Source organism: Helicoverpa zea, chromosome 26 (genome assembly GCF_022581195.2).
Source record: "Helicoverpa zea isolate HzStark_Cry1AcR chromosome 26, ilHelZeax1.1, whole genome shotgun sequence".
NCBI lineage: Eukaryota > Metazoa > Arthropoda > Insecta > Lepidoptera > Noctuidae > Helicoverpa > Helicoverpa zea.
The window spans coordinates 2,079,270-2,095,802 of record NC_061477.1 but is presented as its reverse complement, the minus strand read 5'-3'; the positions used below and the strand labels follow the sequence as shown (position 1 = coordinate 2,095,802).

The following is a 16,533-nucleotide window of genomic DNA, read 5'->3' as shown; positions in this document are numbered from 1 at the left end:
TAAGCTGGTATACCGTCAGGTCCCGCAGAGCGCTTCGGCGGCAGCCGAGCTAGCGCGCTATGCACGTCGGCGCGGTGCAGCGGCGCCAGGTGTACCCGCGCACCCGGAGGCGGCCCTGGCGCCGCGCTCGCAGCCGACGCACTCAGCGCGGCCGGCTCTGGATTGTATACGGAGTGAAAGAACTGCGCAAACTCACGCGCACTTTCCGAATCTGATAATATGCGTCCTTCTTTGATCAACTTCTGTTTGCTCGAGTTACTTTTTCTCGATCTTAAGTAGCCCCAAAACGCACGTGGCTCCTTTGTCAGGTGACTTTGTACACGATCACAATATCGATCGTGTGCTAGTGCCGTTTCAGCTTTCACTATTGCCCTACTACGCGCGAATAAGTCATAGTCACTACGTAATTTGCTCGCCTTATAATTCTTATGCAATTGGTGTATATTTGATTTCCCTAATAATCTCTGGTGTATACCACACAGGATAAATATACCTCATTCCATTTAGATTAGGCCGCTTCAGAGGTACACAGACGTCGAAAGCCTCATAAATCTTTTCATAAAATAATTTTAATACTTCATCAGGATCATTTAAGCAATATACAAGCTGTTGATTTGCATCCGTGCCATATTCAAGGAGGTAATTATGCTAATGATTCTCGACCCAAATCAATAAAAAAATTGGTACGTAATTTTTTTTCTTTAATTTTTTTTCGGAATTCCGTAAATTTCATCTAGCCTTATTTAGACTTGACGCGTATGTTACTGGTGTTAAAACCGTGCTGCACCCTCACACAAACGCAAACACAAAGCATACGCAACGATCAGTCATAAATTTCATTCATAAAATTGGATTACTTCGGAAATACCACGACATTACAATGACAAAAAAAGCAGTGCATATTAGTTATTTCCCATCTACTGTAATTCCAATCGATTATTTACGTATTGTATGTCCTCCTCCTGAACTATGGCACAAATGCAAATCAACACCTTGTATATCACTCCAGTCTATATTTGAAATTAAATAATATAAATGGTTAAAGTTGGCTCTGTGAAAATTCCATTGTTTACGCGTTATCGGATAATCGCGCTGTGTACCAGGCGACACCGCGGGCGCAGACATCGCGGGGGCCGCGGGCAATCGCCGCGAAGACGCGGCAATCTCGACGCTAACCGCGAGTGGCGGGTGGTACGCGTCCACGGGCTGCAGCCCCTCATCCGCCGCGCTCACGGTCACACCACTGCGCGCGCTCAACACGAGATCCAACTGCCTATCGTTGCAATTAGGCACCGTATTACACTGACTAAATTCACAGAACGCAATAAAATATTCATAATAATTACAAACCGTAATATTGCACGAGAACAAATTAAAATCTCCTAATATAATTAAATTATTTCTATACCTAATACATATTTTTTCTAATAAACTAAACATTAGCATATACTCGTTTTCATCAGTTTGCGGTGGAATATAAACAGTACAACACGTAAATAAAAATCGATTTTGTATGTAAACAGAAGCACAGATTAGTTCAAACTTATGATTATCAATGTTTACGTTATCCGGCAGCGGTACTCGTCGCAGCTCGACTCGCGGTGTGGCCACTAAAAGTACGCCTCCGTGCTTACGCCCATCCGCTCGATCGCAACGCAGTACTTGGTATCCGGGTAGTGTGAATTCTGCGTTTTGAATAGCTGTGCTTAGCCCGCTTTCTGTGATAGCGAATAAATCTGAACTCGACGATTCTATTAAGGATAAGAATTGAACAGTCTTTGTCCGCAACCCTCTAACGTTTTGATATAGAATGTTGATACTACTGCTTGGTTTATGATATGGTTGGTTTAGTAGTGAGTCGAAACCAAATCCATTCGCAGTATTCAACGTTCAGTGGCCATACTTCCGCATCACATAGCTTCTCGTAATTACATTCAGTTACACCAATTTTAAATGAGGCGTAGTTTCGCTCAATTTTTTGTTTCACTTTTTCAACTGTAATTTCGGTATCGTCTCCCAGTACATTCCTGATATATTGCATTAAATCATCTTCCGTCGTGTCTTTTGCTAGTGTCCATACATGTAAATACTTCTTCCGTTCAACAGCTTTTAAGGTTAGAGTAGATGTATTACCCCCTTTTTTTATGGGGTTCTGCTTTTTTGTACGTTTAATTTCAGTCCAAGTGTTAACGGGTTTATTCTCAATTTCGCTATCTTTGTAATCCGCCGTTTTTCTGGCCGCCGCCGCCGCTCCCACTACCGCCGCGTAACTGACAACGGGCTCCGTCGCTTGTGAGCGAGACTCATGGCTACCGCGCTCGCCGTCATTGACGCTGCCGGTTGATGATGATGATGACTCTGTAGTATCTCCGGACCCGGGCAACGCTACAGACTGGCGTTGCTTATCTTTTGTTATTGTCTGTTTCTCAGTTTTTAATGACCTTATTTCTTGTTCAAAATACATACATTTCTCATTAGCTTCCTTCAACTCTTGACGTAGTTTTGAGTTTTCCGAAGTAAGGACGGTTATGTTAGCCTTAATCTCATCCATAATACAAATCTCAATATCATTTAGTTTTGCCATCAGTACGCTAGTAACTTTTTCCATTATACCTGTCATAATACTTTTCTGCTCAGAGGTCAACAACCCATCCTTAGATACACTATCCTCGAAGGATTGGTTTATCTCATCCGCAATGCCAATGGCCGAGGGTGCACCTCTCACGGGGGTGTCATCTGTTACCCTTATACGCTTCGATACATTAGTGCATATATCGCACTTGAAAGTACGTTTTAATTGTACTGGCCCTTCCTTGAACTCAGCTGGGGTGATCTTCATGCATCTATAATGGTATGTCGCCTTACATCCATTACATCTAATCAAATCGCTCAAATCAATTTTCTTACAACAAATATTGCAATTCATTTTGTATGAAATTCCGAGAATCTAGCTGCTAGACAAAGACGCAGCTAGCCTTTACCCGCGAGAGCGAAAGAGTTCGATGCGCGACTCAACACTTCGCGCCACCCGCGATTTCTTTAATGTCACTTGTTTATCACAAGTAAAGTTTTGTCTAAAAAACTCCACAGTCCACTAATTTAAACACTGTACTCCAGTTTCCATAGTTGTATTGTCACTATATATTCATTTGTAACACATTATTATAACTATAAAGTCCAATTTAATCAATTTAGCAATTAAACTATCGGGAGCGTTCCGATCGCATCCACACGCGCATGTTAGTATATTTAGTTACTTTTGTTTTTTTATTTTATTTATTACTAGATCAGTATAATATTCTAAAAAAAATCGGTAAAAGAACTTTTAAGTTAAACGGTTTTATATCTTATGTGCACAGAAAAATAAAAAATAAAAAAAACAGTTACTTACCTATAAACCTACGTAGGTGGTCCCGGTCATATTAGACTAAAATAAAAACGTGGGGCCCATTCCGTAACTATTGCTGTAATACTTTCTTCTAGCTAGAGGTATAATAGGTGTGGATTGCATCGACTTACTATAATCATAACTGGAGATTTTGACAATCAATAATCAGCCGTAGCGGCTTCATCAGCGAACGCCGAGCTCACGATCTACCAAAGTATAAAGATATGCTTTGCCATAAGTAGGATTTCAGAGGGCCCCACGTTTTTATTTTAGTCTAATATGACCGGGACCACCTACGTAGGTTTATAGGTAAGTAACTGTTTTTTTATTTTTTATTTTTCAGTGCACATAAGATATAAAACCGTTTAACTTAAAAGTTTTTTTACCGATTTTTTATTATCTAGTTTTTAATATTTAATGAAAATGCCTACCGAATATTCTTCATTCTATACATGGGTCAGCAGCGGTGAGGGAATGCCAGACTCTTACTGACTAAAATCCGTTCTTTTTCGTCGTAGGCCTTTTATGTACCACGACCACGGTAACTCTTTAGGACAATCCCGCAGCCCAGGCAGGCCTTGGCCCTGTTGGGCCCCGTTGGGGTTGCTGACAGTATTCTACTTGAGTAGCCCTTTCATTTGTTACCCATATTGAGGGGGTTGTGGAAAAATATGTAATCCGCCATTTTGTACCGGCAGCCATCTTGGATTTACAATGTTATTGATATTACTATATTGTATTGTCATCGGAATTAAAGGTGTGTACCAAATTTCAGATCAATCTGACAACAGGAAGGCACTGAAATTTCAATTTCTAAATTTGACCCAAGAATGAATAAAAAATAAAACAAACGGGGTGAGCTAAATAAAAACCGTTTAAAAAAAAAGAACTAGCTTCCATCAAAATCTCATTACAGTTCGTTCAGTAATAATACGTTCTAATATTAAAACTCAATTTTCGTTAGTTTTACTTCTAATATCGCGTATTCACTCGTTAACTACGAAATTGAGATGTTTTGCTTGTGAATGTGTTACTCAAATTAGTTGAGACCACTTCCCTGTCCCGTTACTAATTATAATAAAGAGGTAACTTTTTTGTTTATTTGTTACCCTAAAGGCTCCGAAACTACTGAACTGATTAAAAAATTTTTTTCACTGTTGGAAAGCTAGACTCTTCCCAAGTAACATTGGGTATATTATATACCGATACGGGCAGTGTGTACCTACGGTTAAATCACAGAAAAACGGCTAGTTTATTATTAAGTACATCTATACTAATATTATAAAGCTGAAGAGTTTGTTTGTTTGTTTGTTTGAACGCGCTAATCTCAGGAACTACTGGTCCGATTTGAACAATTCTTTCGGTGTTAGATAGCCCATTTATCGAGGAAGGCTATAGGCTACTTTTATCCGGGTTCGTGCAGAGGTTCCCAAAGGATGCGGGTGAAACCGCTGGCAGAAGCTAGTAAAGTATAAAGTAAGCTACTATTTTTGTACCAAAATCGCTGCCGCTCATAAATTAAACCACAAACCAATTCTAGGTGCCCCATAAAGGATATTATATGACTAAAGTGTTAGAATACGAGCATTTTGGGAATTATAACTCGCGCTGGACTCCCGAATATATTTCACTTGGTATGGAGAAGAGCCGAGGGTAAAGTCGCAAGCATGGAGAACAAAATGACTAGCGGAGGTGCCATAACGGAAAATCTCCTAAGAAAGTAGCTCGTCAACATGTGTGTGTTCGAGGGACGAGGAACGTTACTAGCTCCGCTCTTACACGCCTTCGTTGGACCTGGATATTTTGTAATACCAAAAATTGTATTGTCTCAAAGAACCCGAACGCTTCGTTAGTTAACTCGTAACTGATCGTTTTGGTCATGCCCATTGTACGTATTTAACCTAGAAGGAGGCGCCTGACCTACCTGCATTATGGCACCTCTGCTATCTTTACTTGCTCTGGTCACAAGTTTTACGGGGTTAAGGCGTGGACATAAAGGATTTTTAACTTGGTCTACAAATTGATTTAGGGTTTATGTAGGATCCGGGTTTTTTATCGTGTTGTACATGTTTTGTGGCTGTCAAGCTTAACGTTTTTGTCTGGTTGTATCATCATTGTCTTGCCCTTATCTTATTTATAGTTGGTGTCGGCGCAGAATGTTTTCTTCTTGCTTACTCTTCTGTCTGCCGTCATCTCACAAGTAACATTCTTTCTCTAGGATACCAGGGCTTAACAACAATTGTTTTTTTACACTTAAATATGGCTGTATTATTATAGTTCTCGCCAATCTTTTAGGCGTCTCGGAACAAAGTGGAAGTTGCTGTGCAGGGGGAAACGTTTTTACTTTCTTTAAGTGCTCGGAAGTTAGTAATGAATCTATAAATTGTAAATTAACTCTGTAGTGTATGGAAAATGGGGAAGATCAATATCTCAAGATAGAGCAATCAAAAATTATTTACTTACAAATGATATTGTAACATATGATTTCAATAAAATACTTACTTACCTAAACCATGTTATTCTGTAAAAAATCTAGTCTGAACCAAACAAACAGTTTACCTAAACTAATACAGTTATCCACACACTACCTACTCCTATCCCTTTTTCAATACAACTTCAAGGTTTTGCTCTCCTAGTACATTTTTGTATCTTTACCTTTTTTTCTTTAAAGAAAATTCCCTATCTTTGGAAAAGATAGCGTTGACGGTTTTCCGGTTTTTGCATCCACGTGTGTTTATCGGTAATCCCTGCTGATGCGGGGATAAAAACTACCGGTTTTAGTTTGCTTAGTTCAATATAATATTGGTAGAATAGTTTTTGAAACTATTCGTCGTAAGAGTCATTTTTGAGCGTCTGTTTTCTAGTGTTATGATTTTTTAAGGAGTCTACGGTCTTTGACTTATGATGATGATTATCAAGTTTTTTTTAAGGAGTCTACGGTCTTTGACTTATGATGATGATTATCAAGTTTTTTTTAAGGAGTCTACGGTCTTTGACTTATGATGATGATTATCAAGTTTTTTAGGCTGCCTTATGCACTTAGAGTGAGAAAGAAAAAACCATCTTTCCTTTATCATCTGACTAGTCTTTTTCCAGCTATTTCTATATTGGGGTCGGCTTCCAGTTTAACCGGATTAATATGAAAAGGGGTACCTATATTGAATAGTTTTAAGCAACTTGACATAAAATTGCCCATAAATTGGTTTAACTATTTTTTACATAAAGGCTTACTCTCAGCTTTATAAATAGCAAGGATTATAACTAGCTATTTGCTGTTGTATGACCCGAATACCGAGGGAACTTCTACCGTGTACCTGGACAAAAATATTAGTGAAGGAATTTTTTAAATCAATTCAGTAAGTAGTTTCTGCTCTTTTGAGTAAAAAATATCCTCTGTAATATATTTGTAGCTACAGAATAAAGATATATCCTTATGTTATTCAGGTAAATAACCGTTTCGGTCTACTTCTAATAATACTACGGTTAGCCAACTCTGCTGGGTAACGTTGACAGTTAAAGTTAACTTGTAGCCTTTTGAACGCCGCTGTGTTCAGTAACGATGCCAAATGCTGGAAAACTGTCAACTTTGCTCTGGTTTATTTTAACTATTTTGTGTTTAACTGGGGGTTTTGGAAAATAGAGTTCGGTTTTGTTATAATCGCGTTAGTGAAATATTTGAGAAATAAAATCGTAGCAGATACGTTGTTCTTGAAGATTTTTACAGTTCTGATTTCTATTATCAAAAAATAAAAGCATTTACACATACTTAGTAATATTAATATTTATTTTGCTAGATCCTGACATTGAAGCTATTTTATGACATATTTTTAATTCATACATATTAACACAATTTAAACTATGAGCCCCCGAACACTGCAGTTTAATCAATCGGCCGATGTTTAAAAGCAATTTTAATCCACAAGTCCTAATAACCTAAATTATCATTACTCACACACCCATACATAAACTATGTACAATACAATACACACAAACACACACACACATTCCAAAAAACACATCACTCAATAAACAACTGGAAACGTCACATGAAATCTTAACCCCCGCGTGCCGAACAAACAACCATCTAGTTACGAAGGGTTTTACAGGTAAATCGAAAGGGTTAACACTCGCCCTTTATCCGGATAACCCGGATCTTGAAAACGGGATCCACTCAGCAAGCTTATTTGACGTACCTGCAAAAGAAAATAGGATACTTCATATAAAAATGTAGGAAAAAAGGTATAGTTTTTTGGGGGAAGAAATCTTGTAGTTTAGAGAGAATTATGATATTTTTTGAGGGGAATGAATTGGAGAATTATTTCTAAATTATTGTTTTTTATACGGTTCTACTAATATTGGTTGGCAAAGATCTCTGTCATGTTTTGTAATTTTTTCTTTAATTTTTATAACTTTTTTCGTTGATGAGTGTCCGACATCGTCATCATCAACTGTCTAGCCGTTTCCCAACTATGTTGTGGTCGGCTTCCAGTCTAACTAGGTGCAGTGGAGTTCTATTGCTTTACAAGGAGCTTAGTATCTGACCTCCTCAACCTAGTTTTCCGGGCAACCCAATAACCCGAGATAAGACTGGTTGTCAGATTTACTGGCTTCTGACCACCCGTAAGGACTGCCTGATATTTTCAATGATGACGAGTTGCCGACATCATTTGAGCATAAAAATACTTCGATTAGCATAACTTTTCTTCAATAATAAGCCGTAGGTAGGAGCATACCTACTACCAAGCAGCCAAAAAGATACACTTACATGACGAAAAAAATACCCACTTTGCCTACTCATTATCCTATAAACAGCTTGAACATAATTACAACAAAATGGCTTCTGTACAAAATTACATATATACTTATTTATCCATAGTTTAAAACCTGACAAGGAAGTGTCAAGACTTTTAAAATATGCCTTCCAGCTAAATTCAGTTCTGAGAAAAATATATTAAAATGGCTTGATGTGACTGAGTATAAAATTATTGGGAGTGGTCAATTTTTGGATTTTGGATCTTACATGTTGGTAAATAAGGTTTATTTTTCAATGGAGTGTATGGTGCAGTAGTCTTAAGGTATTCACAGACGGATCCGGCGTTTTTTAATGCGGCTTTTTTTTGTCACTTCTATTGAAATACTTTACTTAATTTTAGCAGTGAGTAGAAAAGGTGTAAAGAATTTGTTGCCGAAAAGTTTGCACAACCACTTCTTAATCCCAGCAAAAACGAGCAGTTTTATGTAATTTTGACGTTCAAAAAGTGCTGTTTCAATTTTAGTGTAAAAATTAAGAAGAAACTAAAATTCCTTAGGTCCAATTACACCGACTCTCTCACTCACTCTTAACTTTAAAAATTGAAAGTAAAAATTCATACCAAACAGTTATCTTAAGAAAACTGATCTACGATGATATCCAAAAATAGCACCAAAACACAATGATCGTCAACTCAGCAAATAATTTAACGTAACACGGAACGTAACATCATTAGAGCAAAACATCTCACGTGAACACGTTAAACATTATTTAAAGCCAATTGCCTACGTCACCGTTGTGACGTCACAAGATATTTAATTAATCACGCCAATTCGTGAAGCTGTCAGTTTCGGAATTCGTGTGTTCAATTGATGAGCTGGGAATTTCCGAAAATTGAATGGATTATATATGTGATATTGTTCGTTTTGGGTAATTGGGTGGGAAAGGTGTTCTATGTTTAGTGTTAAAACTCTATATTATTCAAAGTTTTAAATGCTTTAAAGAATAAGTTTTAAGTGCTTTAAAAAATAACTACATGACAGATAACTAACCTAATTTTGAATTAGAAAGATCCACTTTTTTAATAACCCTATTATATCTGATTAATTTTGAACATTGCTTTTTCTACTTGTTTTATACATTAACATAAAAAGTGAAAAGTGGCGGCCAGAAACAAATCTAATAGTTAGAAGAAAACTCTTGGCTTAAAGAAAAATCAAATACAGATCGTAACAAAACACCAAGCCTTAATTTAAACATAGTAAACACTTCACATACATATTATGTTATATAGAAGTAATTTACTTCAATATCACTCAATTATTAATAACGTGTATCTACATGAACAAATTAAATTCCCCATAACACCCTAAAATAACGTAATCAACATCAACCAAAACGCAGCGACACAAAATGCACGTCAGCTCGTCTGAAACTCCCTAATCTGTGACAAATTAAATGTATTATCAATTTGAGAACATGTCAACCATATCCTGCAGTTAATTAGTGTGATTGTTATATACATTCCGATAAGTGTCACGGAGTTAAGATGAGCGGAGATGTCATAATGCGAGTCAGCAAACCTCAGCAGGGCCCATCAGGGCCAAGGCCTGCAAGTGCTGCGGGACTGTTCGAAAGAGTTACCGCGGCCCTGGTACATAAAGAGCTTAAGAAGAAACATGGTGGGTTTTAGTCAGTAAAAGTCTGACACTTCCCTCACGCTGCTAACCCACAGCGGGAGGGGTCATTTGATTTCCCATAAAAAAGGAGATGCAATCACGCAGGTAGGTCAACTTCTTCTGAGTCAAATTCGTACGGTGGGCATGACCAAATCGATCAGTTACGAGTCGTTCGGGTTCTTTGAGATATCTTTCAACGATTTTTGGTATTACAAAAAATTGTCGCGTCCAAAGAAGGCGTATAAGAGCGAAGACAGTAACGTTCCTCGTCCCCCGAACACCCGCATGTTGTCGCGCTACTGTCTTAGGAGATTTTCCGTTATGGCACCTCCGCTAGTCATTTTGTTCTCCATGTATTGGCGCACATTCTAGCATAGCAATTAGGTATTAATTAGGTTTTAGGGTAAATTAACTCGCGATTACAATTAGGGATCGAATAAGACTGTCTTCAGTGAATTTGTAAGCATATAAATTATATGATGAAGTGTTTTGCGAGTAAAATTGTTTTTAACGAGTAAGTACTACCAGCGATTTCGCCCGGTTCCTGAAGGCGCTACTTCTCGCAGAGAGATAGAAAGTAGTCTATATGTTTTTCTGATATATAAGCTATGTAGTTACAAAGTGTATAAACTACATATATTATACAAACATGTACCTATGTGTGAATGGACTGTAGGATGGATGGAATGTAGGACGTTTGTGCTTCTTTCATTCAAAAAGTATTGATTGGATTTAGATGAAACTTGGTTAGTTATAATTTATCTTATATGTACCAGGTACCTATATCTGAATAACATACAGACACTTGTTGGACACTGTTCCTCTTGTCTTGATGTATCGATAATCTTGATGCGAGTTACACTTGATAAATAAAACTTGATGGCTTGCATAAAATAAAGTAATTTAATTAAAATTCCAACTTGATATTAAAATAACTTGTGTGAACACTTTTACGGTAATTGAGAACTGGCTGCTAACCAAAATGTAATGTCTTTGCAATATGCAGAAAAATTTTATCCAACAAAATTATTTACTTTGTACAACACTTTAACATTTATAATCTTCTAGATATGATGAAGTATTTTGCGAGTAAAATCATAATTAATGAGTTCTTTAACGTTGTTGAATTATTATATTATGACTCAGTATAACGTGATAACATAAGGGTTTACAAGTAGAATTAGTTTTCTAAGAATCCATTAGGTTATTTGTTTAAGCTTTTAACGTTTTTGGAACACTTATTATGCGAGTTAAGCTAAAGGGTGGAATTTTCCCCACTTGAGACTCTTTTTCCTGATAACTTCACTCGTTTTTTGGAAATATAAATTATTAACTGGAAGACTGGTTTAAGTCAAGAGTGAATAGGTTACTTATAGGCTAGCATACTCAACGAATCGTCGCTTACCATCAAGTGAGATCTTCCAAAAAATATTACTTTTGAAGAGCCCGTGGCCAAGTAACCGTCGAGCCCATGGATCGATCATAAAGTTAAGCAAAGCTTGGTGCGAGGATGGGTGACCATCATACGAATTTCTCCGTGTTTCGGAAGGCATGTCCAGGTGTCATTTTAACACCTTTGGTAGTCGTTAAGGGTAATCAGAAGCCTGAAAGTCTGACAACCGGTCTTACTCAAGTGCCCAGGTAATTGGGTTGAGGAGGTCAGATAGGCTGTCGCTATATGTAAAACACTGGTACTAATCTGCATCCGGTTAGACTGGAAGCCGACTCCAACGTAGTTGGGAAAAGGCTAGACAGATGATAACGAAAATCATCAGCTACACCCACCGAAATGACCCAAAGAACACGCAATCACAGACGCGACACCGCGCATCAAATGCCTAACTACACAGAAACAAAAAAGGCGAAGATGATTATAGTTCCCGAAATGGTGGTACAGTCAGCACCAAAAGTCGATGAACAGAATCAATATGACAAAACACCTGTTCACAATAAAATGCCATAAGTTATAGTCGCAACTAGGAAACAAAATAGACTGTACACCAGAAACTTACAAAAGTCGTTAAACACGAGTATTTCAAAAGTATCTGTGCACTAGTATTCCTAAAGTCGCTGTACACCACCAATCCAAATGTCGCTGAACATCATTGTATCAAAAGTCACTAAACAGCAGTAAATACAAAATTAGGTTAACAAAGTATATTTTTAATGTTGCCGTGTGTTAATGTACTTTTGACGCTTATGTTGTTCAGCTACTTTTGGGACAGTACTTGCTTGACCTTAATAATGTATGTTATCACGTTAGCATCTATTTCAATAATTTTAATAATTATTTTGGAAATACACTCTTTTGCAAAAAAAGCGGGCACCTATGCGAAATCTTAGTTTTAAGGACTTTACGTGTATTTCAAAGGGTTTTAATGATTGTAGTATGTTTCTAGCATCAAAAGAGTTAGCCAAGCATGCGTGAGAGTGTATACTAAATTTGAATTTTGTACAATTGCTAAGAAATTGGTTAAACCTTGTTTTGGACTAATTGCTGGCAGAAAGTTCGTCGGTGTTTTGAAAAGTTTTTGAAGTGATTTTCAGAAAACTGATAATGCAGTCTTAATTAATGTACCTTTTTGTTAGATCAAAACATTTTTGAAAAACTATGCGTATTTGATAAAATTTTCACCTGCTCTAAATGGGCTATACTGATGATTGATGGCAATGTTAAGAGTTTCGGTATTTTAGTGTAAAGCGTTCTTCTATTTAGATATTATACCCATGTGTTTTAAAATATCGCTTTTTCATAATTAAACACTATTTAGAGGAGTATCAGTACATTGGGCTGCGACAAAACCAATTTAAAGTAAGCAGTGCCGATCACAACTCGTCTCCTTTCGGACTTTAACATTTTTAAAAATCTTGAAATTCTACAAAATACAGAACATAGCGCATAGACTGTGCGCACGAGGTCTTAAGGTCTCGTAATCACTGATTTTCAAACAACCTCGTCTCTTGGGAAACTCCGTAGACCTCCGAAGATCTATGAGTCTGAGCGTTCAAATACCGTGTTTTCATCCCACTGACATTTTATTAAATAAACTTGCCTGCACCGAGATTTCCTAGCATCTACAGCACTTTCCTGCTTAAATCATAACAATAATTGGCTATCTGCTCATTTCTTAAGAAACTTACGTTTGGTCAATACCTTTGAATTCTTGACTCCCTTTCAGCGAAATCATCGTTTAGTAACCCGATACCTATGGAGTTATAGAGAGCTTCAACGCGGCAATAATTAGACTTTTTAGATAGCTTAAACCCTCCTCATCATTTTTCATGTGGTTAATTTTAACATTTATCACAAAAAATGGTATTTTTTAATGTCAAAGTACGATAGGAGACGAGTTGCGATCGGCACTGGTTACTTTAAATTGGTTTTGTCGCAGCCCAATGTACTGATACTCCTCTAACCTCCCCACTCAGAGACATTTAATGATTACTTAAGTGACTCCTTAGTGACGGAATGTCATACAAATCCTTCACTAAGGAATGGCTTAAGTAACTATTAAATGACTCTGAGTGGGGAGGTAAATAGTGTTTAATTATGAAAAAGCGATATTTTAAAACACGTGGGTATAATATCTAAACAGAAGAACGCTTTACACTAAAATACCGAAACTCTTAACATTGCCATCAATCGTCAGTATAGCCCATTTAGAGCAGGTGAAAATTTTATCAAATACGCATAGTTTTTCAAAAATGTTTTGATCTAAAAAAAAGGTACATTAATTAAGACTGCATTATCAGTTTTCTGAAAATCACTTCAAAAACTTTTCAAAACACCGACGAACTTTCTGCCAGCAATTAGTCCAAAACAAGGTTTAACCAATTTCTTAGCAATTGTACAAAATTCAAATTTAGAATACACTCTCACGCATGCTTGGCTAACCCTTTTGATGCTAGAAACATACTAGAATCATTAAAACCCTTTGAAATACACGTAAAGTCCTTAAAACTAAGATTTCGCATAGGTGCCCGCTTTTTTTGCAAAAGAGTGTATTTCCAAAATAATTATTAAAATTATTGAAATAGATACTAACGTGTTATCATACATTATTAAGGTCAAGCAAGTACTGTCCCAAAAGTAGCTGAACAACATAAGCGTCAAAAGTACATTAACACACGGCAACATTAAAAATATACTTTGTTAACCTAATTTTGTATTTACTGCTGTTTAGTGACTTTTGATACAATGATGTTCAGCGACATTTGGATTGATGGTGTACAGCGACTTTAGGAATACTAGTGCACAGATACTTTTGAAATACTCGTGTTTAACGACTTTTGTAAGTTTCTGGTGTACAGTATATTTTGTTTCCTAGTTGCGACTATAACTTATGGCATTTTATTGTGAACAGGTGTTTTGTCATATTGATTCTGTTCATCGACTTTTGGTGCTGACTGTACAATAGACTGCACATCAGTGGTAACTGTCATGCCCCTTAACTCAATAGTAATAAGTACGATTTTCCTATAAAACTGTTACCACTGACCTGAAGTTGACTGTACAATACAGATAAGTGGCAGGTTAACCAATCAGACACGCAGACGGACAAGATGATTTTTTGATTGCTGGCTTTGGTAGCCGCTGCGAAAATAACATAGAGCTTTTTAGGAAGGATTTTTTTAGTTCTTTTTATTGAAGGGTAAGCAATTATTTGCTTACAAAATTCTGCGGTGATTTTAATAAATAAGATAAAAGTGTGTTGTATTTTGTAAGATACCAATTAAATTAACATATGTTAACTTTTACAATGACTTTACACGCGACTATCTCGGGCTCTATACCTAATACATCTGTGTGTAAAATCCTATAGGAATCCAGTAGAGTGGAATTTCATGCAAATCGATTCACCGTTTTTGTATAAAAGCAAACTAACTTTTTACTAACAAAAATAAAGTGATAACTAAGATATTAGTAAGGGTTTTAGAGTACCTAAACATAATTCTAATATTTTATTATTCTTACCAAATGAATATGCTTACGAAATTTATTTTTGACCTAGTCAATTACCCATTTAATGAAGACATAAAAAATATCACACTCTCGGACGGTACTTTGTAGACAAAAACACGTGAAGTGATAATTCGGGGAAGAACGTGTGGAAATTAGCCTCTGGCGAGGTATAATCTGTGTAATCAAACAAATAAGAGGTAGCGGTGACTGATGTGAGTGAGGACTTTACTGTTTTTTGTATTTTTTCTAGTCTTTGACGAGATTTTTTTGTCATCAGTGTTAATTAAGGCTTATTATATACACTTTGCTAAATTCAGTCGTCTAAATGATACAGTTACTAAATTCAGACAAATGTAATCGCATTTAGGAACTACTAACTCACTAAATCATTTAGAAACCTAATCAGGCTACAAAATTTAGTAAAGTGTAATGAGCCCTTATGTTAAGAATCGCGCAGCATAGCTGCAAGTTTATAAAAAAAAACAATTTTTTTTTGATTTCCTACTAATTTTAATATTCAGTGGATACTAAAATACTGGGACCTTTGTAGGATTCTCACTTATCCAGATTACACTTGACCAAACCTCACTTGATGAGGTTGGCTAAAATATTTAGAAAGTTACTAAGTGTCATCTCTTATAGCAAAGACTGTAGAACCTATCTATTATTAATTTCGTTTATATATTGTACATATTACCAAAAAAAAAACGAGGTATTTTAAAAATAAAGAAAACATATTTCCAAAATAACACAAAAATTCAACATGAGCGTGAAACGCTATAAAAATAAAAACAAATACAAGTCATGTGAGTACCTATTCCAAAAATTTACATAATATATTTTCAAAATTATACAAAAATTCAACGCGTCGTGAAATTCAATTAATAAAAAACAAATGAAAGTCACACAAGGTACACGCTACAAATCAAAATTTTATTCTATGCAGCTTATTCAAACAGCTTAAACCAGTCCGTTCGATATTTAAAATCAAATTCAAAAACATTTTTATTTAAGAATTATTTTTGAATGAAAACTCGATCGAAAGGCATCTGGCAAACATATTTTATTAAATGTACAAGGAAAATTGGGGCAAAAATGAAAATCTCTTTTTTATTTTACATCAATTATGCCTTGCTTAAGGCCTGTTTACACTTCGTTCTTCCACGAAAAATGGATGAGTTCACAAAGACGTTGCATGTCAAAAAAATAATTCTGTTTCAGTATTGATTAATTATTCTTAAGAGAGCGATGGGCGTAATAAAATATGTAATTATTTTTCTGCTGAAAAATAAAACACATTCGTACTGTTGTTTACAAATGGGAGCTGTTTTCGAATTAAATCTAGTGCTCGTATAACAGCAATGTGCGGCCAACAATAATGTTCTGTTAAATACTAGTTTATATACCAAGTCATTATTCACTCGCCAAAACCAACCAATCGCAAACAAACGCACACGATGTTCGAATGATTGAAAATGTTTTCATTAAGCGAGTGACTCGCACAGAATACAAAGTGTGAACGAGGCTTTACTGATTCAAAAATGTAACGTCCCATGTTTGAATACGAGTGTAATTCATACAAATAAGGACAATGAATGTCAAACATTATACGATGGGTGAACATTAATAATTCAAATTTAGAATTTCGTGCAACCGTTTTTGCGATTTTCGCATTTATTCAAATTGAGAACGTATTATAACGATATTCTAAATTCAAAAGATAGCAGTTGATGGTTGATGTATTTTTTATTCG

The 16,533-nt window shown here is 36.1% G+C and overlaps 1 protein-coding gene across 2 annotated transcripts in view; it reads right to left on the bottom strand.

The window, feature by feature from the left end:
* The window catches only part of LOC124643118 (nephrin-like), a 486,221-nt gene that overhangs the window by 393,160 nt on the left and 76,528 nt on the right, over positions 1 to 16,533 (bottom strand). The window lies entirely within an intron of this gene.